This window comes from Pinus tabuliformis, chromosome 7, assembly GCF_031772625.1.
Source record: "Pinus tabuliformis cultivar Carrire ecotype Pingquan chromosome 7, CPIR1, whole genome shotgun sequence".
NCBI lineage: Eukaryota > Viridiplantae > Streptophyta > Pinopsida > Pinales > Pinaceae > Pinus > Pinus tabuliformis.
Genome location: NC_142293.1, coordinates 1,159,944,618 through 1,159,970,529, shown reverse-complemented (window position 1 = coordinate 1,159,970,529; position 25,912 = coordinate 1,159,944,618). Strand labels below are relative to the sequence as shown.

Below are 25,912 nucleotides of genomic sequence, written 5' to 3'. Positions count from 1 at the left end.
GATCACATGATGCCTCTACATGCAAGCTACCATGGGACAAAATTGAGCAGAAAAGAAACCAACAAAAACGTAAAACTAATGATACAAACAAAGGTAAAGCACCTGAATCCACTCACTATGTTGTGGCACAATGTAACATTGGAGCAAATGAAGATTTATTTAATGCTTCACTTGCTTCTTCGAAAAATTATTGGTTGCTTGATTCAGGAGCAACCTACCACATGACTCATAGAAAATATTTTTCTGAAGATTTCACTGACAATTTTGATGGAGCAATATACTTTGCAGACCAATCAGAAATCAAGCCATCATGGCTTGGCACAATTACGCTTAAATTGTCTGGTCTTCCAGATTTTCTTCTGCATCATGTTCTATATCTCCCACAGCTGAAGAGAAACTTGTTGTCCTTGGTCCACATCCGCGAGCAAGGTCACTCCATTCATATGTTTGATGGCAAGCTTGAGGTAAGAAAAGCATCTAACCACTCACTTGTCATGAGGGGAATAGAAGAAGAAAGGCTTCTCAAACTACAAGGAACCTCTGCTCATGCACAACATTTCTCATACAATTCTCATCATGAAGAAGGTACACTTCCATTAAGTTTATTATGGCATGCTAGATTTGGACATTTGAACTATGTCAGTCTCCGCTTGTTGAAGAAAAATGGTGTTGCTAGTTTGCCTACAATTCCTAGGAAACTTAAGCAATGTGATGCTTGCATTCTAGGAAAGCATAGAAAACAGTCTTTTCATGATTCACATTCAAGAGCACATAGAAAACATGAACTCATTCATACAGATTTATGTGGCTCCACCTGTTATGCCTTGATAACAAAGGTACATAGAATCAAACTTGGTGCTAGAAGTCATAAGTGTATCTTTCTAGAATATTCAAACACCTCCAAAGCATACCGCCTCTATGATGAAGTAAATAAGATGTTTGCTGTATCTAGAGAGGTAATTTTTCTTGAATCATCCAAAACTGACAATGTCGTTGAGAGGAAACTTGATCGCTTGGATAGATTCACAAAAGCAAAATCATTTCAAGAATTTGATAATCAGATTCCGCATCTTGAAGGGGGGATTCCTATACTAGATCAACATGTGGAATCTTCTTCTAAAGAACACTCTCCCCCACATGAAACTCCAACAACAGATGATGCATTAAGTGATGTAATTGATAGAATTGGGTGACTCCATCTTGATTCAGTCCCAAATCAATCAACGGAGCAGCCTGGACCATCTAAAAAATGTCCCCCAAAGTGGGTGACAAAGACACTTGAAAGTGTTCATCCTGATGAAGTTGGAAAGACAGGAACCAGAAATTGAAACCGACAAAATGGGGGTGATGTAGATGACTCTAATTCACCTGTTGATATGGATGTTTCTTATGATTGTGAATTGAACTTGTCTACAGATTTTGAACCAACTTCCTTCAAAGAAGTTGCTTCTCATGATGAATGGAAAGAAGCGATGCAAAAGAAGTATGATGCCCTCATAAAGAACGACACTTGGAAGCTGGTTGATTCTCCATTAGGAACCAAACCAATTGGCTGCAAGTGGGTCTACAAGAACAGGTATAAAGCTGATGGCTCACTTGACAAGCACAAAGCTATGCTTGTAGCAAAAGGTTTTGCACAGAAAGAAGGGGTCGATTATGAGGAGACTTTTGCCCCCACAGCAAAATGGGCTACCATCCAAAAACTCTTTGCACTAGCAGGTTAGAATGGTTGGAAAGTCCATCAAATGGATGTAAAAATTGCTTTCTTGAATGAAGATCTAAAGGAAAATGTTTTTATGTCCCATCGTGAAGGATTTCTTGTGAAAGGACATGAACATAAAGTATGCAAACTTGTGAAGTCCTTGTATGGCCTCAAACAAGGACCGCGAGCCTGGTATGAAAAACTAACTGAGCATCTTCTGAAACTCAATTTCAAACATTTTGATCTTGATGATGCAACTTTATTTGTCAAGAAAGTTGGCAAAACAGTTGTATATCTTATGGTATATGTAGATGATCTTTTGATGTGTTGGACACCTAATCCTAAATGGGTTAGTGTGGACGCTGAATAGACAAAGTAGTCCAAGAGACCTTGGGATGTGAAACCCAACGGTCACAACAATGTACTATAAATGTATATCACTTGTTAATAAAATGTATTCTCATGTTTATCTTTCATATTGTTCTGGCTGCCCATGTGTGTTTAACATGGTATCAGAGCAGGCGTATTCCTGCCCTGCATAATTTCTTTGAACCATTTGTTTTATGGTCTTTATGTGCAGGTCATTTCTGCCATCACTTATGAATATTTTCTCAGCTAAATTCTAGCTGCCACCTCTGGCATATACCTGCGCTGCTCCTCCATATTCCTTTATCTGCGTTCTGTCTTCCTGACCAGCGCTGTCTAAGATATGCTCTGTGTGCTCTCTATAACCGTTTTCTGCCATTATTGATGTTGTGCCACTCTGTCTACCATAATTATTTCTGTGCCATTTCTGCCATGCTTTAGCTATGAAAACATTCTGAATCGCTGTAACAAATTATCCTTCTGACGCTTACGTTTCTCTCCTGACGCGACAGTCTCATTGATTCTAATACCTAATGCTCCATTGGCATGCACCTAATCTCTTAACAACATTATTTTCCCTGCGTTCAATCTTCCTGGAAATAAACGCTGCTGCCTCTGCCATATTCCATCTGGACTGTCAATGTTTTCTCTGCGAGCGTGCCCTGAATCACTGAGTGCTCTGCAGTCTATCTCCATGCCGAAGGAATGTATGACCGCTGTTTTGCTGAGGAATCGGGCTTGAACTTGTGTCATACGAAGCCGTGACAAAGGAAATGCTCTTGGACTGAAGGTTTTCAAAGTCGAGACGGAGCACCAGCCGGGAACTGAATTAATCACGCGTACTGGGCTTCTGCGGCAAGGGGTTGAACGAAGCAAGGGCTGACAACAATAGTCCTGCAAACTTCATCGTATATATAAGAAAGAACCGAGGAATTTCTCCAGACTCAGCGTACTAAATACTTTGCCAGGCAGCAGTTGCATTTCTTTTTCTTAAATTTCTTAAGCATGATCGAAACTGCAAATGCATTGAGGTCTATGGTTTTTTATGAAGACCAAATGGTGTTTTAAATAGTGGATTTAATTGAGTTTTGAAAGCTGACATTTAAACGCTGATATGGTAATTAAGTTTTGTACCCTGTTCTATTGAACGCTTTGGAGCAGTCATTACGAGAAAGAGGCGCACCTGCGGAGCAGTTGCAAGGGAGAGGTCAGACTCGGAAAAATATTCAGAAAGCGTGCCATTAATGGCTCGCAGGCAATTGCATGCACACAGGAGATGACTGCAAATATCTGCACTCCCATGTTGTTGGAGGCTCCGATGTCACTTTCTTGACAAAGCTCGTTGGCCACAGTAACAAGGCTATTCGAGGGATTGCTTTTCCTTCTCATTTAGGTGCTGCTGACAAACTCTATTATGCTGAACAAGACAACAAGCTTATGGTCTGAGACTGCCATACAGGCCAGGGTACACATATTCCTTTACATGGCGTGAGCGAAGCTGGATGCCTCATCAGTGAAGGTCCTTGGATTTTTGTTGGCGTTCCTAACGCTGTCAAGGCTTGGAATACTCTCACGTCCACGGAACAATCTTTAGATAGCCCCAGGGGACAAGTTCATGCCCTTGCTGTCGTTAATCAAATGCAAATGTTTTTTGCTGGAACAGAAGATGGCACTATTTTTGCATGGAAATTTAATTCTCCAGCCAATGCCTTTGAACCTGCAGTTTCCCTTGCAGGGCACCTGACGACTTGTTAAGATTGAAATTGATAATTCTTTTTATATATCTCCATTGTGTATGCACATATCCATTTAGCAATAGTGCAACTCAAGGCAAGAATGTTGTAATGCACATATATTTGTTGGCTTTCTGCTCTTAGTCATACGCAACTTATTTTGACAGAGATCACAACTGAGGTAGCTTACACTAAGATTTATACTCCTTACTGGATTTTTCCTGCCGCATTATAACCGCCTTCTTGCCTTCTATCCTGGAGGGTATATCTTCCGATTATAGTTGCAATAACCTTGTGCGTATAGCGTATATATTGTATGACTGCCATTGCTGGGAATTGGATAAGAACTGTGGGTGATGCGCGCCGAAAAAAAGGATTTTTGTTTCTTGGTTTACAAGATGCAAAGATAGTATCCTCTGAATGCCATTCTGGAGGATCTCTTAGTTCTCTTAGTTGACTCTGTGAACTTCCTAGAGGGATGCCAGCTATCTGGTATACTTCTAGAGCATTGATTTGTGGATGAAAGCTGACATTGTGGATTGTGATATTAATCACAGAGATATTGTTTGAAATGAAAGAAACTGCGCCTGTCTCACTGCTTTGGAGAGTGTAATTGGTTGCTAAAATATCTCCGTTAACCAATACATGAAAAGAAGATTGCACAGGTAAAATCCTGGCAAAATAGGCAATTACAAGGTAATTTGCCTCCTCGTCAAGTTGGAAGTTGTAAGATAAGGTATCTGTTCGGACCAATATCCTTGCTGATTGAAGCACGACATCAGGAGGGCTCTCTGGAACTCCAGAACTATTTATCTTCACTGGTATATCAAACCCCACAGTGAGATGGCTTGGTGAAAAGTTTCGATCAACATCCCAAATGCGATCATAAGAATCAACAATATCTTGGCAGTGTAGCTATGTAGGCTGTTTATTTATTTGAGCTGTAAGTTAACGTTGTCTATTACATTAGTAAGTTGTCTATGGTATGGTATTTTTTACTACGCTGTCTCTATCTCATGAATTGCATCTTCCATATTTCCTCCATCGAGAATCAACCTTTGAACATGCAAAGTGGTTAATGGTGTGTCTTCCCACGGCGGTGTATTGGTAAAGTGCTACACTGTTTCGAGCTGATTGTAAACACATTTTTGTAGACAAAAGATTGAGCCTTCATGCTATAAAGAATTCTATTTTTCCTCATTTATGGGGTCTGCCTTGAGTACTGCTTGATATCATCTGTTTTGCAAAAAAAAAAGACATTTATTGCGAAGCAACACTGTGCATTTGGTTTCTTAACACTTTGCCCATTTGTTTGGTCGAATAATGGCGAAAATTCATGGCTTATTAGAGTTACTAAAAACTCTAATCAAGTCCACTGCTGACAGCACAGTCAAAATTAACAAAGCCTCTCTTTCAGACATTCAAACATGTCTACAATATGCACAAGAAAAGATAGAGTTTTTGCAGCTTGAATCACAACTGCAGCAGGAAGAATTACAGCAGTGGAGTCATCATTCTGAACCTGTTTCTGTTCAGAACAATGAAACAGACTCCCATAAACAACGAGACAATATTGTTGAAGTTCATTCAGATCCAGTGCCCAATAAAGCAACAATTGTACATGCAGATGCATAAACTCAGTCTGCACTTCCCAAGCCCATCATCAGACCTTGGGAACAGCTTGTCCACAACAAGCACAGAACTGGTCTTGGATATGACAGGGGCCTGTCTTTTCATATTCCAGACTACGCCAAGCCCATTCAGTTTCATAGTGCTCGATTCATTCATGACAGTTCACCTGCTCCTCATGAGATCTCACCTCCAGTTGTTCCAGACTCTGCCTCTCTTCCACAACAACAACAACAACAACAACAGATTGTGAAATGCCAACACTGTGACCAAGTTGGCCATCTGAAATATCATTGTTTTGATCTTCATCCATGTAAGCACTGTCATAAAACCAGCCATTCTTCACACAGATGCTTCAGAAACAAACGTCCTGCAAGAACAAAGATTCATCTTGGATGGATCGCTTCTTGGCAATGGGCATCAACGGCAAAGAAGATATTCCAAACACATGTTAGAACTTGTTCTAGAGTATTGAACAATCTTGCAGTTGAGTTTTCTCCATCATCTCACCTTGTATCTGACAGGGGGGGAAAATGATGGTCATCTACAAGCTTCAAAGTCACATCAAGCGAGCCTAAGCCACAACCTGTCACACTAGATTCAGAGTTGTAGCGAGAGACAAAAATGCCCCTGAACATGCCTTCAGTCGGCAATCTGGGACACTTCGTCTAGCAGGATACTTCAACTTCTTGCCAGTTTCGGAAGAATTCCAGTAGCAAAATTGAGAACACTTCCTCTAGCAGAAGACTGAGCCCGCTTCTTGCCAGTTTTGGAAGAGTTCCAGGAATTGCATTAAGCATTCCAGAGTTGTTGGTCATCCTTAAACCATCATAGGTTGAGACTTCCCTCTTCAGGTTGAAGTTCTCCCTTTTATGCGGGGTGAGACCTCCCTTTATTGGTTGAAGGTTTCTCTCTTCAAAACAATAGGAGCACTTCCTCTAGGAGAAGACTTCAGCTTCTTGCTAGTTTTGGAAGAGTTCCGGGAACTGCACTAAGCATTCTAATGTTGGTGGTCATCCTTAAACCGCCGCCCTTTATACCAACATTTCAAAGAGCACATTCAGCCTAGTGCTGCCATGCATTTTTGCACATTTTGTATTATAACTCTCTTCTTGGACTCATACATAACCCTTCCAATTAAGGGGGGGAATGTTGGACACCTAATCCTAAATGGGTTAGTGTGGAAGCTGAATAAACAAAGTAGTCCAAGAGACCTTGTGATGTGAAACCCAATGGTCACAACAATGTACTATAAATGTATATCAGTTGTTAATAAAATGTATTCTCATGTTTATCTTTCATATTGTTCTGGCTGCCCATGTGTGTTTAACATGATGACAGGGAACAATGAAAACTACATTGCATCCATAAAGAAGGAATTGGGGAAAAGTTTTGAAATGACTGATTTGGGCTATGTTCATTACTATCTTGACATTGAAGTAACCCAACATCCAAAGTCCATATTTCTTTCTCAAAAAAAATACATTGGAGATCTGTTGAACAGGTTCGGCATGACAGAGTGCAATCCTCTTACTACTCCAATGGAACAAAACTTAAAGCTCATATCTATTGAAGGAAAAGAATTTGAGGATGCAACAAAGTATAGACAACTTGTAGGAAGTCTCAACTACCTAATTACCACCAGACCAAACATTTCATTTGTTGTTGGAATCCCCTCCAGGTTTATGCAAAAGCCTTGTGAGGGACATTGGTCTACTGCAAAAAGAGTTCTAAGGTACTTGAATGGAACTCAAAACTTTGGAATCAAGTATACACAGGTGGACAACCTCAGCTTGATTGGATACTCTAATTCAGACTTTGATGGAGACAAAGAAACCGGGGTATCAACTTCAGGATATGCAATGAGTCTTGGATCAGGAGTTGTCTCCTGGAGATCACGCAAACAATCAGTTCCAGCAGATTCCACAACAGAAACAGAATACGTGGCAGCAGCTTGAGCAACAAAAGAAATTGTGTGGCTCAGGAAAATTCTTGAAGATTTGCAGGTAAAACAAGTACAATCAACTCCACTCATGATTGACAATACCTCTGCAATAAAGTTGGCCAAAAACCCAAAATTCCATGATCAAACGAAGCACATCAATACTAAATATCATCTGATTCGACATCATGTTTAGGCCAAAACAATCCGTCTCCGTCATTGTTCCACAAATGAGCAAATTACATACATCTTCACCAAAGCGCTTGCAAGAGAAAAGCTTGAACGATTCAAAATGATGCTTGGACTCACCAACATCCCTTCAGATTAAGGGGAGAATGTTGACACCTAATCCTTGTGATTGGGTGAATTTATGTAAATAAATAAATTAGAAATATGAACAGTCATTGGGAGATGTACTGAACAATCTCTCCCTCATGTATATAATAAAAACCTACCTGATGGAATAATCATTTTTGCTTTATGGAGTTACTACCTCGCATGACAAATATTACTTACCATTTTCATCACACCAATTTCGCCAAGATATTTAAAACTATGTTTTACCATTTTTGAAATCAATCCAAATTCAATGATTAAGGTGCAAAAATTTTCAGCAAATTTATTAAATATTAATTAAATGTTTTATATAGTTAATTAATTTTTATTTTATTTTTAGATTTTTAAAAATTATAATAAACTGAAATTACACATCATACTATCCTATATTATGCTATAGAATAAAACTCTGCTCAATAATTATAATTAAATTTTGTAAAAGGAACCTCTGGTTAATAATTATAATTGAATTTTGTAAAAGGAACCTCTGCTCAATAATTATAATTGAATTTTATATCTTACAAAGTATATATCTATTTTATTTTAAGAGTAGAAGTTATGACATTATCATATCCTGATGCGATTCACATCAGTGACCAACGGTATTGTGAAGTTGGAATACATTTGTAAGTTGGTGTCCCGATCAAATGAAGAGATGGTTGTGCCATGTCTTGCACACTTGTCTTTTTAATGAGGAGAATTTGACAGCTTGGAGAGCTAGGATCTGGGATCTAGTCAGTCTGATTGGAATTACACTCCTGATCCTAAAGCAATGGCCCAGCAGCTTGACGAAACAAATAAATTGGATTTCAAACCTGCACAGAACCCTTTATTCAAAGGCAGCACAAAATAGGGTTCGTCATGTCCTGCACTTTAGTTGCTTGAACTAATAAACCCCAAGATTCACGTCTTGGCGAGGGACATTCGATCTAGTTGATCCGTCGATACACAAACATCCACTTGAGTTGACGTTCATCGACCTCAAGGAACCATCAACCTCGACGAGCGACATTTTCTATTAGAATGGAGTTTTTCTTTAGCACCATCCTCATGCAGTAACTTTTTCTGATATGCCCCTACGTGCTCATATCGCTGATTCGATATCCAGCTCTGGATAAAGAGCTGAATCCGATTCAACGACTCTTGTACAATTTCATTGGTCATATTGGCAAAACAGAATCTAAACCACCCAGGCTCACTGCAGTGGCAAGAAGAACCTGGAGAAACATTCAAGCGAATTTCTTTTAATATTATCTTCCATAGTCTAATCTCTCCTTCTTGACTAGGAGATTGCAGAAGATGTCTGAGATCCACCCAGCAGAACAAACCCGCGTTGCTTTTCAAGCAACTGATGCCGGCCACACGCAGTCCAGAGACGAACATTTCTTGTCTCTTTAGTAGCCTCCTACTATTCTCTATTAAATATTTTCTTACGAATTCCGTGTCGGAGAGCATTGAAGCAAGCAAATGTTGTGTCTGTGAAGAAACCAAGGAAAAACTGGACATTCTCCGTGCTGCAGTAACCACTGTATCGTTGTAAGAGTAAATGACTCCGACTCGGAAGCCCGGTAGTCCTAGGTCTTTCGACAGACTGTAAATAATATGAACAAGCTCGCTCTGAGATGTTTTTTCAGTGGCCAAAATCTCCGAAATGCTTGTGAATTTTGGAGATGAAAAGACTGATCCCGAATATATCTCGTCGCACACTAGATGAATGTTCTTCGCCGACACAAAAGCAAGCAACTTTCTTAGAGTTGTAGCGTCCATGGTGGTTCCCAATGGATTTGAAGGATTTGTAATCAAAAGCCCCTTCACTAGTATATTTCGCGCCATGGCATTCTGATAGGCTGCCTCGAGGGCAGGTACCGTTATCTGGAAATCGTTGCTACTGCTGCAGTGGACGGGTATGAGTTCCACTCCTGTACGCCATTTTAGATCTCTGTCAAAACTGCAGCAACAAAGCATTGAATCAGTTGCATTTTCATTTCAGCAGTAGAGGTTAAATGTGTTATAATAGATTAACGTAATCTACTTAAAACTATCATGCCTTTGAACTTCTAGCACATACAGAATATTAACTAGTTATGACAGTGTGAAGGTACCATACTTATTGGTTAGTTAACACCGGACTGACACTACTAAAATCATCTGTATTAACTAGTTATGACAGTGTGAAGGTACAATACTTATTGGTTAGTTAAGACCGTACTGACCCTACTAAAATCATGTTTTAGTGACAGTATATAGAAATGAGTTTACCCTGGGTAATATGGCGTTGGTACTAGAAAGGCTTCTCCTCGATCAGCTAGACAGAATGTTAGCACCTCGTGGGCTGCAGTTGCTCCTGCAGTGAGAACAACTCTATCTCCGTCAAACTTTACTTTTCTTCCTCCAACTTCTTCCATAAACGTTGCTATCGCCTGCTTCAACCATTCACATAATAGTCAATAAACTTGAACTAGACCCAGAGACATTCACATTGAAGCAAGTACATTATCTTTTGGTTAGAATTTTTTACCTTTCTGCAATCAGGGAGGCCATGGTAATCTTGATAAAGAGCAATTTCCTTAAAACTTGTCACACCCTCGTCGGCGCAAATAGATGCCTTTGGATGCTCAAGCAGCCAGCTTTCCAGCAAATCGAATGAAAGCTGCAGATAATTACAAATATTCTAATCATCATCCAATTCGATATATATGTGCGTGAGAGACAGAAATGCTAGATTACTAACAGATATCTGATGTTATCTACCTGATTCTCTGCCAAGCCCATTTGGATAATTCCAGATGGGTTGTTTGTTCGATGATAAGGATTACTGTCATACTCCTTCCAGCCGTCAAAATAGGGAGAGGCTTCCCCATGAGCATTAGACACTGCCAATGACGAAAGGAGGTTGCCGCTTGCAGGCAATCGAGCAGTAGCTTCTTCTTTCTGTTGTCGCGATCCGTTGTCCATCGATATCATCGTCTTGAAATGCATCTACTGTTGTATGGAAACTTAAATTGAAATATTGAAATAGCAGGCAGTTACAGGTGATTTTATCGCTGAATGAAGAATTGTTGCTCCGCAGTAACTATGGCTTTACGGGGTATTAAACGTGTGTAATAGGTCTATGGCTTTATGGAGTAGTAGACGTGTGTATCTGTGCGTAGGAATAGGTTGCTTTAATAGGTCTAAGCGGTTCCCAGTCGGTCCGCGTATGCTCGGATTCGGTTATGACGCGGCAAACATTTAGACATTTATCACCGAAAGTTGAATTCAATAGAGACAGGTAAATCGAGTATATGTCTTGTCACAGCTCAATTAACAACCGACGTCTGCCATCACCCTTTATTTTCGTCATTCTACCTTTCCCGGAACGAGATGTGCAGGTAAGGATGGCATCACAGATACCTTGCAGACTCCAAATGGATAGAACACACGTGGAACCACGATCTAATTAAGATTAGTTTAACAAGGCCATATTCTCTAGGAAAATAGTGGAAATTATTGTATGATTTTGAAAAATTTTAATGGAAATATTAGAAAAAATGGGGTAGAAATTTGGGGAAATTTAAATGGTATTTATTAAGTTTTAGGATTTTAGGTTCTTAAGAGCTTTTGATAATACTGAATCCCTTCTTATTATAAAAATAAATTCAAACACTGTTATACTCAAATTTTTTAAAAAACATTAAATTTTTTTAAAAAACAGTAACCAAATTCAAAACTGTTCACAGGCTTTTCCACACATATAAAAAACAGTAACAAAATTCCAACGAAAAATTGTGACGTCAGTAAACAATGGCCGACCAATCATAATGCGCATCCTTGAAAGTTAAGAAACGACAAAGTTAGGTTTAAATTTCAAAAGTTGCAATCCTAGAAAGTATTTCGTTTTGTTAGTCAAACATAGAAAAATGTCTAAACATCTGAAAATATCGTACCGTCTAATAATAATGATTTCAATATATGGTTTTGAATCTCTCTCAATCTATTTCGTTTCGCTCGAGCACCGCCACCCGGATTTGATTAGCATAGCCATTTTGAGCGCACACCGGTTAATGATTTTGATATTGACAACTCCTCACCAGACACGACTTCAGATACTTGTAAGAAAAACAAAAGTTTTGGTGGCCTCAAATTGTCATACAGCTATCAGCCACACACCTCAATTTTTCCATACATCTATCTGCCACACACCTCAATTTTTCCACACAGCTATCTGCCACACAAATACAGGTATCTGCCACACAGATACAGACTACCGAACTATTTAGCAAATCATAAATGATTATCGCGGTGTCTTTACTGTATTTGGTGGGAGCACTGTGTCGGCATATATCGGCATCTGGCACTGTACTTTATCCACTCTGTTTGAATAAATATAAAACTTAAGATTCTACGCCACCGGTGGCCGACAAATAAAAAAGTCAGATCTGCTGAATAACAGAGGCGACAGCATTCTTTCTCCACCGGACACGTGCTTTAAGAATAAAACATTATTTTTTGCATCTACGTCATTCGGGACATTAAAACCACAGACTACTTGCTGACATCATGCTACCTACATTGTTTTAAGAAAAACAAGAATTCGAGGATTCTTGCCTCAAACGTAATTTGAGGCATTAAATCCACGAACGACATGATAACACCATGCTACAGCAATTGATGTTACAGATATTTGACCACCTATGGCGGAGTTGCGGTTCAAATGTGGAAACTTAATTTCCAAGCATCTGCTTCATTACGGCTTGTAAAAGACAACAATACTGACATGTAAAGGTGGGTGATGTGGGAATTGAAAATGCTTCTAAAAAGTTTAGAATGTGGACAGCTACCCTCTATGCTGGTAATGCTGTTCCAAGTTGCATCTTCTGGACCAAAAAAACTATGAGGTTTGAACAATGAATTGAAACTTTGTATTCACATCCCAAATTTCCACGAAATAGCCTTTAGTCATGGACAATTATAATGCAAAAAGATTGGTGTCTTACATCACAAATTTCCACGAATAACCTTTAGTCATACACATTAAGCATGCAAAGGGAATTTGTCTCAGATGTATATAGGTTTAAGTTGTAGATCTTTGGGATCCATGTAAGTACTTAGTGTTCACATATTTACTAAAGGATAGATTACTCAACTTTGTGTGAGTTTCATATAATTTTGGTGAAAGCATTTTATTGGTAAATATCTTATTCTTAAATTTGGTGAGTGTATTTTATTGGTGAGTAGATTGTTGTCAGGTTAGTTTTAAGTAGGAAAAAAGGGAAAAAAAAATTATTAGAAATAAGATTTTATGGTTTCATATCATACTCAAGATATTTAGACTAACTACTCTATAAAATATTTGAAGATGGTGGAATGAAATGGGTGTCTAAGACAAAATATAAGATTAGCCAATTTTTAAGAAGTTAATATGGTAGAAATGCAAGTGTCATAGATCATTATGGTTTTATAAGCGTAAGTCATAAAAGTGAAACTAAGTAAAGTTTCATCTTATATTATTATTGCTAGTATTATGTTCATCCTTAACCCAATTTATATCATAAATTCTAGCGATCAACCAAGTTTTATGTTCATCCTCAACCTCCTTTGTATCATAAAGTCTAGAGATTAACTCATCCCAAGGTATTTTGTGATGCACAATACATGACAATGTATCCTTATAAATGATAATAGCTCCTATTCAACTACAACTGATGCACATACTTAATTGCAACTAACTCATACTAAAAACAATGACTTCTGGAAAATCTAGAACAATCATGACTCAAGTTCTACACAGTCAAGAACATTCACTCAAGTTATACATAGTCCAGAACATTAGATTTATTCATTAACTCTAAGCCTCCCCATTAATGGAGGAATGAATTATTTATCACACCTAACTTGTATCTACATAACATAAACTTATATTTTTTTAAGGGATTAGTAAAATTGTCTACCACATGTGATATTTCTATTACAATAGATCAAACTATTTTCCTTTGACTGTTTATTTTCTCGTACGAAATGATGTTGTATCTCAATGTGTTTTGATCTTGCATGATAGACTGGGTTCTTTCCCAGTTTGATAAAACTTTGATTGCCACACTTGCTAATTGTTGGTCCTTCCCATTTTCCTCCTATGTCTTCAAGATTTATTCTTAGCCAAATTCCTTCACGGGTTGCACTCCATAAGGCCATATACTCAACTTCAGTGGAAGATAAAGAAATAATTTGTTGTTTCTTGCTACTCCATGACACAATACGAGATCCAATATTGAATGCATAACCAGAGGTGGATTTCTTGTCATCTAGATCTCCTACCGAATCAGAGTTCGAATAACCTGTGAACTCAATATTCAAATCATTAATATATTAAATAACAAAGTTTTCAGTCTCTTTCAAATATCAAAGGACTCTCTTAGTTGCTTTCTAGTGACTTTAATGTGGCTTAGCGATGGATTAACTAAGTATACTAACTAAATATGCAATATCTAGCCTAGTTCTAGTTACGTAATTTAGACATCCCACCAATTTCCTATCAAATGTGTTTAACATTATGTTCTAGTGGTGTAGATAATAATTTACATCCATTCATATTGAAACTCCTAATTAATTCATATGTGTATTTTCTTTGTGTGACTATATCATTATCTCTCCAAACTTCAGGGCCTAAACAATAATGCAACTCTCTAAAATATTTCATTTCAAGTTCCCATGTTAGAATGTTTTTTATATTTTTTAATTATCTTGCTATCACTTCTTGGTATGACAATATCATCAACATATACACAAATCAAAAGTATATGTCCCTTTTTATCCTTCCTTGTATAGAGATTTGGATCTCCTTTACATTTAGTAAAACCCTGTTGAGAGAAGAATTTATCAATCTTCACATGCCAAGACCTTTGTGCCTATTTGATTCCATATAGTTCTTTCTCTAACCTATAAATAAGATGCTCATCTCCTTGTTTTACAAAACCTTATGGTTGAACAAGATAAACTTCTTCTTTTAATTCTCCATTCAAAAATGTTAATTTGACATCTAGTTGATTTAGCTTCCAATGCAATCCTCATTCTAATGGTGTTCATTTTAGCTACAGGTGTAAAAGTTTCTTTATAATCTATCCATTCTTGCTATGAATAATTGTTTGCTATAATTCTAGCTTTATATTTATCAATAGTTCCATCAACATTAAATTTAATTTTGAACAACCATTTTGATCCTATGGGAACTTTATCCTTAGGTAATTTTCTTAGTTCCCATGTATCATTTTTCATAATATAATCATATTCTTCCTTCATTGTATTTCTCAATTTTGCATGTTCATTAGCTTCTTTAGATTTCAAAGGTTTTAGGACATTCATCACTTTTGTCATTAAGGCATAGTCTTTATACCTTACTAGTGGTTGAATTTGGCGTGATGACCTTCTTGGGTGTTCATTGCTTTCATCCCTCCTCCAGGTTTATGGTGACTTAGTTCCTCTTGTTGATGTGATTTCACTACTTGAGGTGTGCATATCACTAGATTCTTCCTCTTGTTTCTGCTCCTGTTTGTCATAAACTTCTTTTGTGACATCATCAAAATCATGAAGAATATGCTATACATCATAGTTGTCCTCCTTATGGCCTTCATCTACAGGTTCATGAAACAAAACATCTCTAATTGCAAAAACGTTATGAATAGAAAGATCGAACTTCTTATATGCTTTATGATCAGAAAAATAACCATTGAAAATACACTTGATAAATGTGGCATCAAGTTTTCTCCTATCTTCTCTCGGAACATGAGAAAACACTTTTCTTCCAAATATTCTTTAATGGCTTAATTCTAGTTTATACCCATAAAGAGTTTCAAATAGACTCTTATTATTTAAATTTTTTGTTGGACTTATAATTTTTAAAGAAACAACAATACTAATAGATTCTGTCCAAAAAGCATTTGTAATAATTTTACCTTTCATCATGTTACTCGCACATTCAACTAAAGTTTCGTTCTTCCTTTCAACTACTCCATTATGCTGTGGAGTATTTGGCACCGTGTAATATTGTACAATTCAATGGGCTTTGCAGTATTTGACAAATTATCCTAATGTATATTCTCCCCCATAATTAGATCGAAGGATATTGATGTATTTTCCTATTTGCTTCTCAACCAAGTTTTTAAAATATTTAAAATATTCAAATATATCACTCTTATTTGTCATGAAATAAACCCAAGGATATTATGTGCAATCATCAATAATATCAAGAAATAATATAATCCTCCTAATGATCTAGTCTGCATAGGGCCACACACATTTGTATCAACAAGTGTTGGCATTATGACTAATGTGTTGTTCTTGATGGAAACCTACTTGATAAAAATGTCAACATGATGGTAACAGAATAAGTATACGGATTAGTATAGATGTGACAGAGAGATTGGACAAAGGAATATCATTTCAGAGATAGAGGAAGGATGAGGTGATGTTTTAAGAAGTATACGATGGTCCTGTGAACAAAGGCCACGTACATACGCGGAGATGGTGAAGCAAAGTCGCGTACAGTTTCTGCACCATACTACTCTCAATATTGAGGGTCTTTACCATGGTATTGGCCCATAATAATGGGCACGACAACATATATTTGATCCTGTCAAAGAATACCATTGACATATCATGGAATTTTCCTAAGGTATTAGCTAAGGCCTAAGCTATATAGGAAGATGGAGATCAAAGTACTAAGTGAAAAAGTATTAGGTTATTGATGATTGGTTTGATCTGAAATTGGTATGCACCAAGGAGTATGATGATGGATCAAATCTATTAGATCTGAAATGACTACATATTGAATCATCTGTGATGGCGATGTTATGACGTGTATATGGTATGGTAATTTGGGTTTGACAGGTGTTTTTTTGTGTAGTGAAGATTTGACTCAATAATTACAAATTGGTATGTAGGTTTTCTTCAAAAAGTTCGTGTATATATGCGAATATGATTCTGGGTAGTTGCATATATATTCTACAGTATGGACAGATTTGTACGTGGGTGTCAAGTATTAAAGGTGCATACATACGAGGAAATGCTTTATAAGGGTCACGTACATATACTAGGATTTGAAGTATGAGATGATGATAATGATTAATTTGTTTTATTATGTTTGTTGTTGTTTGTTGATGAAGTCTTTGATGATAATATGTTTTCAAAAGTGATGGTTGGGTTGAATTGATGAATAGTAATGATGCTTCTATGTGATGATTTGTAAGTAGTTTAGAGATATGTGATGGGGTCAGTATGTGTTTCAATGATTGTTTCAGTAGTGTTGTAATTTAGATTTAGATTTCTGTGTTTTGAGATTTGTACACAAGTCGTTGTAAGGGAAACCATGCATATACACAGGTATGCCTCTAGATAATAACATATACATTCTAACATGTGTAGGGTTTGTAGTGACATGATCTGGTTTATGTGATAAACAATATGTAGTTTGGTATTCTGATGAATGGGTATACATTGTTATAAGTTGGTATGGTTTTTTGAATAAGTTATTTCAATATTTGATTTGGTGATCCAGTTAGTTCAGTGACTTCATACAATGTTGATTTCAATATTGCTATATGAATGGGTCTAGTTTGAAATATTCTAAAAAGTGATCCACAAGGAACTGAGGCTAAGGGGGTCTTAGCTCCCTTCTAGTAGAAGCTGGAGAACAAGAGAAGGTTGTGTCCTTCTATAGGTGGGTGTCTATGTACTAGTATGAGTCTGCACTAGTGCAAGATTGTAAGAAATTTTATTTTATAATATAAAAATAAGACCTAGATGACAACAACAGTGGTCTTTTCACCACATTGGGTTTCCACCTAAAAATCTTGGTGTTCATGAGTGTTGATGTGTTTCTTATGTGTGATGGTTTATTCGCTTCTTTCTGCACATGGTTACTGTTTAATTAATGTCTAATGGAGTACTGATACACTGGTTCAAGTTAAATAGATTATGAATTAACTGAAAAAGTTAGTTAGCTAGATATACATTAATTTTTTTCATTACAGTCGCGTACATATGTAGGTTTACTTCATAACAATAACATACAAAAATATGAATGAGAAAAGAAAAAGGTTAAGTAGTTTAAAAATACTTATTCACCACCCCTTAGAATTTTTCCTAACAATTTGTATCAGAGAAGGTCCTTCAGAAGAAGCTTGTTGGATTGAAGGAAGATTCATCAAGATGACAAACCAAGGAGGAGAAACATCTATCAAGCCACCATTTTTCAATGGATCCAATCTCATTTTCTGGAAACTAAGAACAAGATGTTACCTACAGTCACCTATAGAATATATTTGGGGAATCGTTGAAGGAGGCTATCAATATCCATCCTCCATTCCCATAGATGAAGCAAAGAAGAAAAGGTATGAGACCATTGCAAAGGTTGTCAATGCTCTGTTAGGAAGCTTGGCAGAATAAAAAAGTTTCAAGTCATGTAGCTAAATACCACAAAGGCTATATGGGACAAGATAATCCAAAGTTATGAAGGTGGCAACAAGGTAAAAAATGCCAAAATTCAAACTCCTAGAATTCAATATGAAACTCTCAGAATGCATAATGATGAAAGTATTTCAATTTTCTTTCTTAGTGTAGATGAGATCATTAATTCAATGAGAAATCTTGATGATGAAGTAAAATAATCATCACTAGTTGAGAAAATATTAAGATATCTAACCCCAAAATTTGATTCGAAAGCCTCTGCCATAAGAAATGTAGGATCTTAAGAACCTTACTATTGAACAACTTCATGGGATTTTAGCAGCATATGAAATGAGAAAAGGGGGTCCCTCATATATCATAGAAGCTGCATTCAGAGCTACTTCTAAAGGAAAAGAAAAGGAGGAGCTCAAGGAATCAAAGTATGTATGAAATGAAGAAGAGGAAAAATTTGTATAGAAATCCAAGTCGGTACTAGCAGATCTAGAGGTAAGCTTCCTTTCAAATATTTTGCTTATGGAAGGGTTCGTCACTATGCTACTAAATTCCCTTATAAAGAAAACCACGAGAAAGGGAAGAATTCAAAAAAAGTAAATTTTAGAGGAAGGTTCAAAAACAAGAGAAACTTCTACACACACAAAGATAGTGAGGTCTTTGTGATGGCAAAGAAGGTGAGCCTAATCAAGAATATCAATTACTTATGGAATTTGAAGGTAAATGTATTGATGAATTTGACAATGTTTTTATGGATGCCTTAGAAGAAAAGGATAATATCATTGAAGAAATAACTCAGCTTAAAATTCATTTAGAAAAATCTAAATTAGCGAAGGAAGCTATGAAGAAATAAAACCTAGAAAGCAAGAGGCATAATGAAAAGTTAGAGCTAGAAGTAGTAAGTCTAAGGAAGGAACTTGAGAAAGAAAAAAGTATAAACCTTAGATTTTCTAAAGGATCTGCTACCTTAGAAGAAACCATCAAAGAACAACTCTCTCCTCTTATAAAAACAAGTCTTGGATATAGCGGAGAATCATCAAAGATTGTAATTCTGAAATGGGTACATGAACCTATCTCAATGTAGTAAAAGGAAGCAATCAACAAAATTCCATTTCTCAGCAAAGGAACAAGGGATGAAACGTTTATTAGGCGAATCACCCTTACCACAATCAAAGGGAAAGCTACATAAAAAGATACTACACTCCCAAGAACTTTTCATTTAATGGTCAATGCTTCACTTGTCATAATTTTGGTCATAAGGTTGCTTAGTGTGTTTCTTATAAAACTATCATTAGTAGAGAAGCAAGAAAACAAAAGAATTACTTGGTTAAAGAAATTCTCTTACAATACCTTCTCACCTCTTGAAGATGAATCTTAATGTTCCTTTTGCAATAACTTTGGGCATAGAGAAACAGAATGTAGAAAGAGAGTGCAATCAACTCTTCATAATTAACAAAAAGCAACAAAATCTAAGGGGTGGAAAAAGAAAACCATAGAATCTGAGAATTGTGGTTTAGCTTTATAGACAGAAGATCAAGAAAATATGTGGTACATTGACAGTGGATGTTCAAAACATATGAAAAGTGATAAATATAAGTTTATGTTCTTTCATTAGATAAACAAATAAAAGAATGAAACCTTTGAAAATAATTCACCTACTGCTATCAAAGGAAAAGGAACTATTTTGCTGAGAGAAAAGGTTGAAACTAGAAATTTTTTGTTTGTTGATGGATTAAAACATAACTTGTTGAGTGCTAGTCAAATATGTGATCAAGGGCATGAGGTTGTTTTTAGATCAAAGAATTGTGTGGTACGAAATCTCGATACGAGTACGATGATAATAGAGGGAGCAAGAACTCTAGGTAATGTCTATGTCTTGGAAAGCAATCTAGAACATTGTTACTTGAGGAAATCAGAAGAAAGCTGGATTTGGCACAAAATATTAGGACATCTAAGCTTCATTCAATTACTTAAGTCAAGCATAATGGGAGTAGTTCGCGACTTTCGTAACATCTCCTTACCAGAAAATACATTATGCAAATCATGTCAATTTGGTAAGAAAACAAAAGTGCAGTTTAATGCCAAAGAAGGTACTTCAAGTAAGCCACTTGAACTTATTCATATTGATTTGTGTGGTCCTATGAGAATGAATTCTCCTTGGGGAATAATACTTCATATTATTCATTGATGATTTTACTTGAATATGTTGGTTTGGATTATTAAAACATAAACATGAAGCATTTGATAAATTTATAGTCTTTAAAGCTCTAATAGAGAATGTGTTAGATTTGAAAATCAATTGACTTAGATTAGAGAGAGGAGGAGAATTTATATCAGATGAGTTTTTTGACTTTTTTTAACAACATCGAGAGGTAATTTTCTATAGCTAAAACTCTTCAACAAAATGGAGTGGCAAAAAGAATAATAGAACAACCCAACAAATGGCACGTGCTATTCTTGATGATTTTGGAGCACCTCATACCTTATGGGGGGAAGAAACACATACAATAGTAAATATCCCTAACAAATCTCATATTCGGGTAAATAGTGACAAAACTCCTCATGAATTATGGTTTGGTAAGCCTCCAACTGTCAAGCATTTTAGAGTCTTTGGAAGAAAATGTTACATAAATAATAATGATGATAAACTTGGAAAGTTTGAAGCTAGAGATGATGAAGGAATTCTCCTTGCATAATCCTTTAGAAGAAAAGGATATAAATGCTACAATAAAAGACTTCAAAAGACTGTTGAATGCATTGGTGTTGTGATTGATGAAGCATCCACAAGTACCAAAAAGGAAGCACCAACATATGACAAACATATTCCTATAACAATACAAAAGGATGTAGGATATGGAATCCATGAAGTATCAGAAAAAGGAATTGATAGTGGAGAAGCATCAGAAAAGACTCCATCGAGGTATGTTCAGAAAAATCATCCAAAAATCTCAAATTCTAGGTGATAAGGAAGATGGAGTACAGACTAGAAGAACTATTGTTGGAACTTCTATTTATATAGCCTTACTATCAACAATTGAACTACAAAATGTAAATCAAGCTAGCGAAGATGAATGTTGCGTTAAGGATATGGATGAATAACTTGACCAAATAGAAAAAAACCATCCATGGGAATTAGTACCAAGACCTCATGATACAAATGTTATTGGGACAAAATGGGTATTCAAAAACAAACTAAATGAAAATGGAGAGGTAATTAGAAACAAAGTAAGACTTGTATGCAAAGGCTATGTGCAATAAGAAGGAATAGACTTTGAAGAAACATTTTCACTTGTAGGAAGACTTAAAGCGATAAGAATGTTCCTTGCATTTTCAAGTTTTCGTAATTTTAAAGTATATCAAATGGATGTTAAATTTTCATTTCTAATTGGAGACGTAGAAGAAGAAGTTTATATTGATCAACCTGAAGGGTTCGTTCTAGGAAATGATAAAAATCTTGTTTTCGAGCTCAAGAAAACATTTGATGTATATAGGTTTAAGTTGTAGAACTTTGGGATCCATGTAAGTAGTTAGTGTTGACATATTTACTAAAGGATAGATTACTCAAGTTTGTGTGAGTTTCATATAATTTTTGTGAAAGCATTTTATTAGTAAATATCTTATTCTTAAATTTGCTGAGTGTATTTTATTGGTGAGTAGATTGTTGTCAGGTTAGTTTTAAGTAGAAAAAAAAAAGGAAAAAAAAATATTATTAGAAATAAGATTTTATGGTTTCATATCATACTTAAGATATTTAGACCAATTACTCTACAAAATATTTGAACATGGTGGAATGAAAGGGGTGTCTAAGACAAAATATAAGATTAGCCAATTTTTAAAAAGTTAATATGGAGGAAATGGAAGTGTCATAAATCATTATGGTTTTATAAGTGTAAGTTCTAAAAGTGAAACTAAGTAAAGTTTCATCTTATATTATTATTGCTAGTATTATGTTCATCCTTAACCCAATTTATATCATAAATTCTAGCGATCAACCAAGTCTTATGGTCATCCTCAACCTCCTTTGTATCATAAAGTCTAGAGATTAAATCATCCCAAGGTATTTTGTGATGCACAATACATGACAATGTATCCTTATAAATGATAATAACTCCTACTCAACTACAACTGATGCATATACTTAATTGCAACTAACTCATAATAAAAACAATGACTTCTATAAAATCTAGAACAATCATGACTCAAGTTCTACACAGTCAAGAACATTCACTCAAGTTATACATAGTCTATAACATTAACTCTAAGTCTCCCCATTAATGGAGGAATGAATTATTTATCACACCTAACTTGTCTCTAGATAACATAAACTTATCTTTTTTTAAAGGATTAGTAAAAATGTCTACCACATGTGACATTTCTATTACAATAGATCAAACTATTTTCCTTTGACTGTTTATTTTCTCGTACGAAATGATGTTGTATCTCAATGTGTTTTGATCTTGCATGATAGACTAGGTTCTTTGCCAGTTTGATAAAACTTTGATTGCCACACTTGCTAATTGTTGGTCCTTCCCGTTCTCCTCCTATGTCTTCAAGATTTATTCTTAGCCAAATTCCTTCACGGGTTGCACTCCATAAGGCCATATACTCAACTTCAGTGGAAGACAAAGAAATAATTAGTTTTTTCTTGCTGCTCCATGACACAATACTAGATCCAATATTGAATACATAACCAAAGGTGGATTCCTTGTCATCTAGATCTCCTACCCAATCAGAGTTTGAATAACCTGTCAACTCAATATTCAAATCATTAATATATTAAAAAACAAAGTTTTCGATCTCTTTCAAATATCAAAGGCATCTCTTAGCTGCTTTCTGGTGAATTTAATGTGTCTTAGCTATGGATTAACTAAGTATACTGACTGAATATGCAATATCTAGCCTAGTTCTAGTTACGTAATTCAGACATCCCACCAATTTCCTATCAAATGTGTTTAAAATTATGTTCTACTGGTGTAGATAATAATTTACATCCATTCATATTTAAACTTCTAAGTAATTCATATGTGTATTTGCTTTGTGTGACTATATCATTATCTCTCCAAACTTCAAGGCCTAAACAATAATGCAACTCTCTAAAATATTTCATTTCAAGTTCCCATGTTAGAATGCTTTTTATATTTTTTAATTATCTTCCTATCACTTCTTGTTATGACAATATCATCAACATATACACAAATCAAAAGTATATGTCCTTTTTTATCCTTCCTTATATAGAGATTTGGATCTCCTTTACATTTAGTAAAACCCCGTTGAGAGAAGAATTTATCAATCTTCACATGCCAAGACCTTTGTGCCTATTTGAGTCCTTATAGTTCTTTCTCTAACCTAAAAATAAGATGCTCATCTCCTTGTTTTACAAAACTTTATGGTTGAACAAGATAAACTTCTTCTTTTAATTCTGCATTCAAAAATGTTGATTTGACATCTAGTTGATTTAGCTTCCAATGCAATCCTCATTCTAATGGTGTTCATTTTAGCTACAGGTGTAAACGTTTCTTTATAATCTATCCATTCTTGCTATGAATAACTGTTTGCTACAATTCTAGCATTATATTTATCAATAGTTCCATCAACATTAAATTTAATTTTGAACAACCATTTTGATCCTATGGGAACTTTATCCTTATGTAACTTTCTTAGTTCCCATCTATCATTTTTCATTATATAATCATATTCTTCCTTCATTGTATTTCTCAATTCTACATGTTCATTAGCTTCTTTAAATTTCAAAGGTTCTAGGACATTCATCACTTTTGTCATTAAGGCATAGTCTTTATACCTTACTAGTGGTCGACTTTGGTGTGATGACCTTCTTGGTTGTTCATTTCTTTCATCCCTCCTCCAGGTTTATGGTGACTTAGTTCCTCTTGTTGATGTGATTTCATTGCTTGAGGTGTGCATATCACTAGATCCTTCCTCTTGTTTCTCCTCCTGTTTGTCATAAACTTCTTTTGTGACATCATCAAAATCATGAGGAATATGCTATACATCATAATTGTCCTCCTTATGGCCTTCATCTGGTGTTCATGAAACAAAACATCTCTGATTGCAAAAACATTATGAATAGAAAGATCAAACTTCTTATATGCTTTATGATAAAAAAAATAACCATTGAAAATACACTTGATAAATGTGGCATCAAGTTTTCTCCTATCTTCTTTCGGAACATGAGAAAACACTTTTCTTCCAAATATTCTTTAATGGCTTAATTCTAGTTTATACCCATAAAGAGCTTCAAATGGACTCTTATTATTTAAATTTTTTGTTGGACTTATAATTTTTAAAGAAACAACAGTACTAATAGATTTTGTCCAAAAAGCATTTGTAATATTGTTACCTTTCATCATGTTACTCGCACATTAAACTGAAGTTTCGTTCTTCCTTTCAACTACTCCATTATGTTGTGGAGTATCTGGCACTGTGTACTATTGTACAATTCAATGGGCTTTGCAGTATTTGACAAATTATCCTAATGTATATTCTCCCCCGTAATTGGATCGAAGGATATTGATGTATTTTCCTATTTTATTCCCAACCAAGTTTTTAGAATATTTAAAATATTCAAATATATCACTCTTGTTTGTCATGAAATAAACCCAAGGATATTATGTGCAATCGTCAATAATATCAAGAAATAATATGATCCTCCTAATGATCTAGTCTGAATAGGGCCACACACATTTGTATCAACAAGTGTTGGCATTATGATTAATGTGTTGTTCTTGATGGAAACCTACTTGATAAAGATGTCAACATGATGGTAGTAGAATAAGTATACAGATTAGTATAGATGTGACAGAGAGATTGGATAAAGGAATATCATTTCAAAGATAGAGGAAGGATGAGGTGATGTTTTAAGAAGTATATGATGGTCCTGTGAACAAAGGCCACATACGTACGTGGATATGGTGAAGCAAAGTCGCGTACAGTTTCTGCACCATACTATTTTCAATATCAAGGGTCTTTACCATGGTATTGGCCCAAAATAATGGGCACGACAACATATATTTGATCCTGTCAAAGAATACCATCGACATATCTATGAAATTTTTCTAAGGTATTAGCTAAGGCCTGAGCTATATAAGGATATGGAGATCAAAGTGCTAAGTGAAAAAGTATTAGGCTATTGATGATTGGTTTGATTTAAAATTGGTATGAACCAAGGAGTATGATGATGGATCAAATCTATTAGATCTGAAATGACTACATATTGAGTCATCTGTGATGATGATGTTATGATGTGTATATGTTATGGTAATTTGGGTTTGACAAGTGTTTTGTTGTGTAGTGAAGATTTGACTCAATAATTCCAGTTTGCTATGTAGGTTTTCTTCAAAAAGGTCGTGTATATACATGAATATGATTCTGGGTAGTTGCATATATATTCTACAGTATGCACATATTTGTATGTGGGTGTCAAGTATTAAAGGTGCATACATACGAGGAAATTCTTTATAAGGGTCATGTACATATACTAGGATTTGAAGTATGAGTTGATGATAATGATTGATTTGTTTTATTATGTTTGTTGTTGTTTTTCGATGAAGTCTTTGATGATAATCCATGTTCAAGAGTGATGGTTGGGTTGAACTGATGAATAGTAATGATGCTTCTATGTGATGATTTGTAAGTAGTTCAGAGATATGTGACGGGGTCGGTATGTGTTTTAGTGATTGTTTCAGTAGTGTTGTAATTTAGATTTAGATTTTTGTGTTTTGAGATTTGTATGCAAGTCATCCTAAGGGAAAAAAT

The 25,912-nt window shown here is 35.6% G+C and overlaps 1 pseudogene across 1 annotated transcript; it reads right to left on the bottom strand.

Annotated features, from left to right (window-relative positions):
* Positions 1-8,493: 8,493 nt before the first annotated feature.
* On the bottom strand, positions 8,494-10,805 carry LOC149251603 (1-aminocyclopropane-1-carboxylate synthase 7-like; annotated as a pseudogene). Its single transcript, XR_016265997.1, has 4 exons — positions 10,460-10,805; positions 10,227-10,358; positions 9,968-10,128; positions 8,494-9,656 (listed from the first exon to the last, which is right to left on the bottom strand). The product of XR_016265997.1 is annotated as a 1-aminocyclopropane-1-carboxylate synthase 7-like (transcript).
* Positions 10,806-25,912: the final 15,107 nt, after the last annotated feature.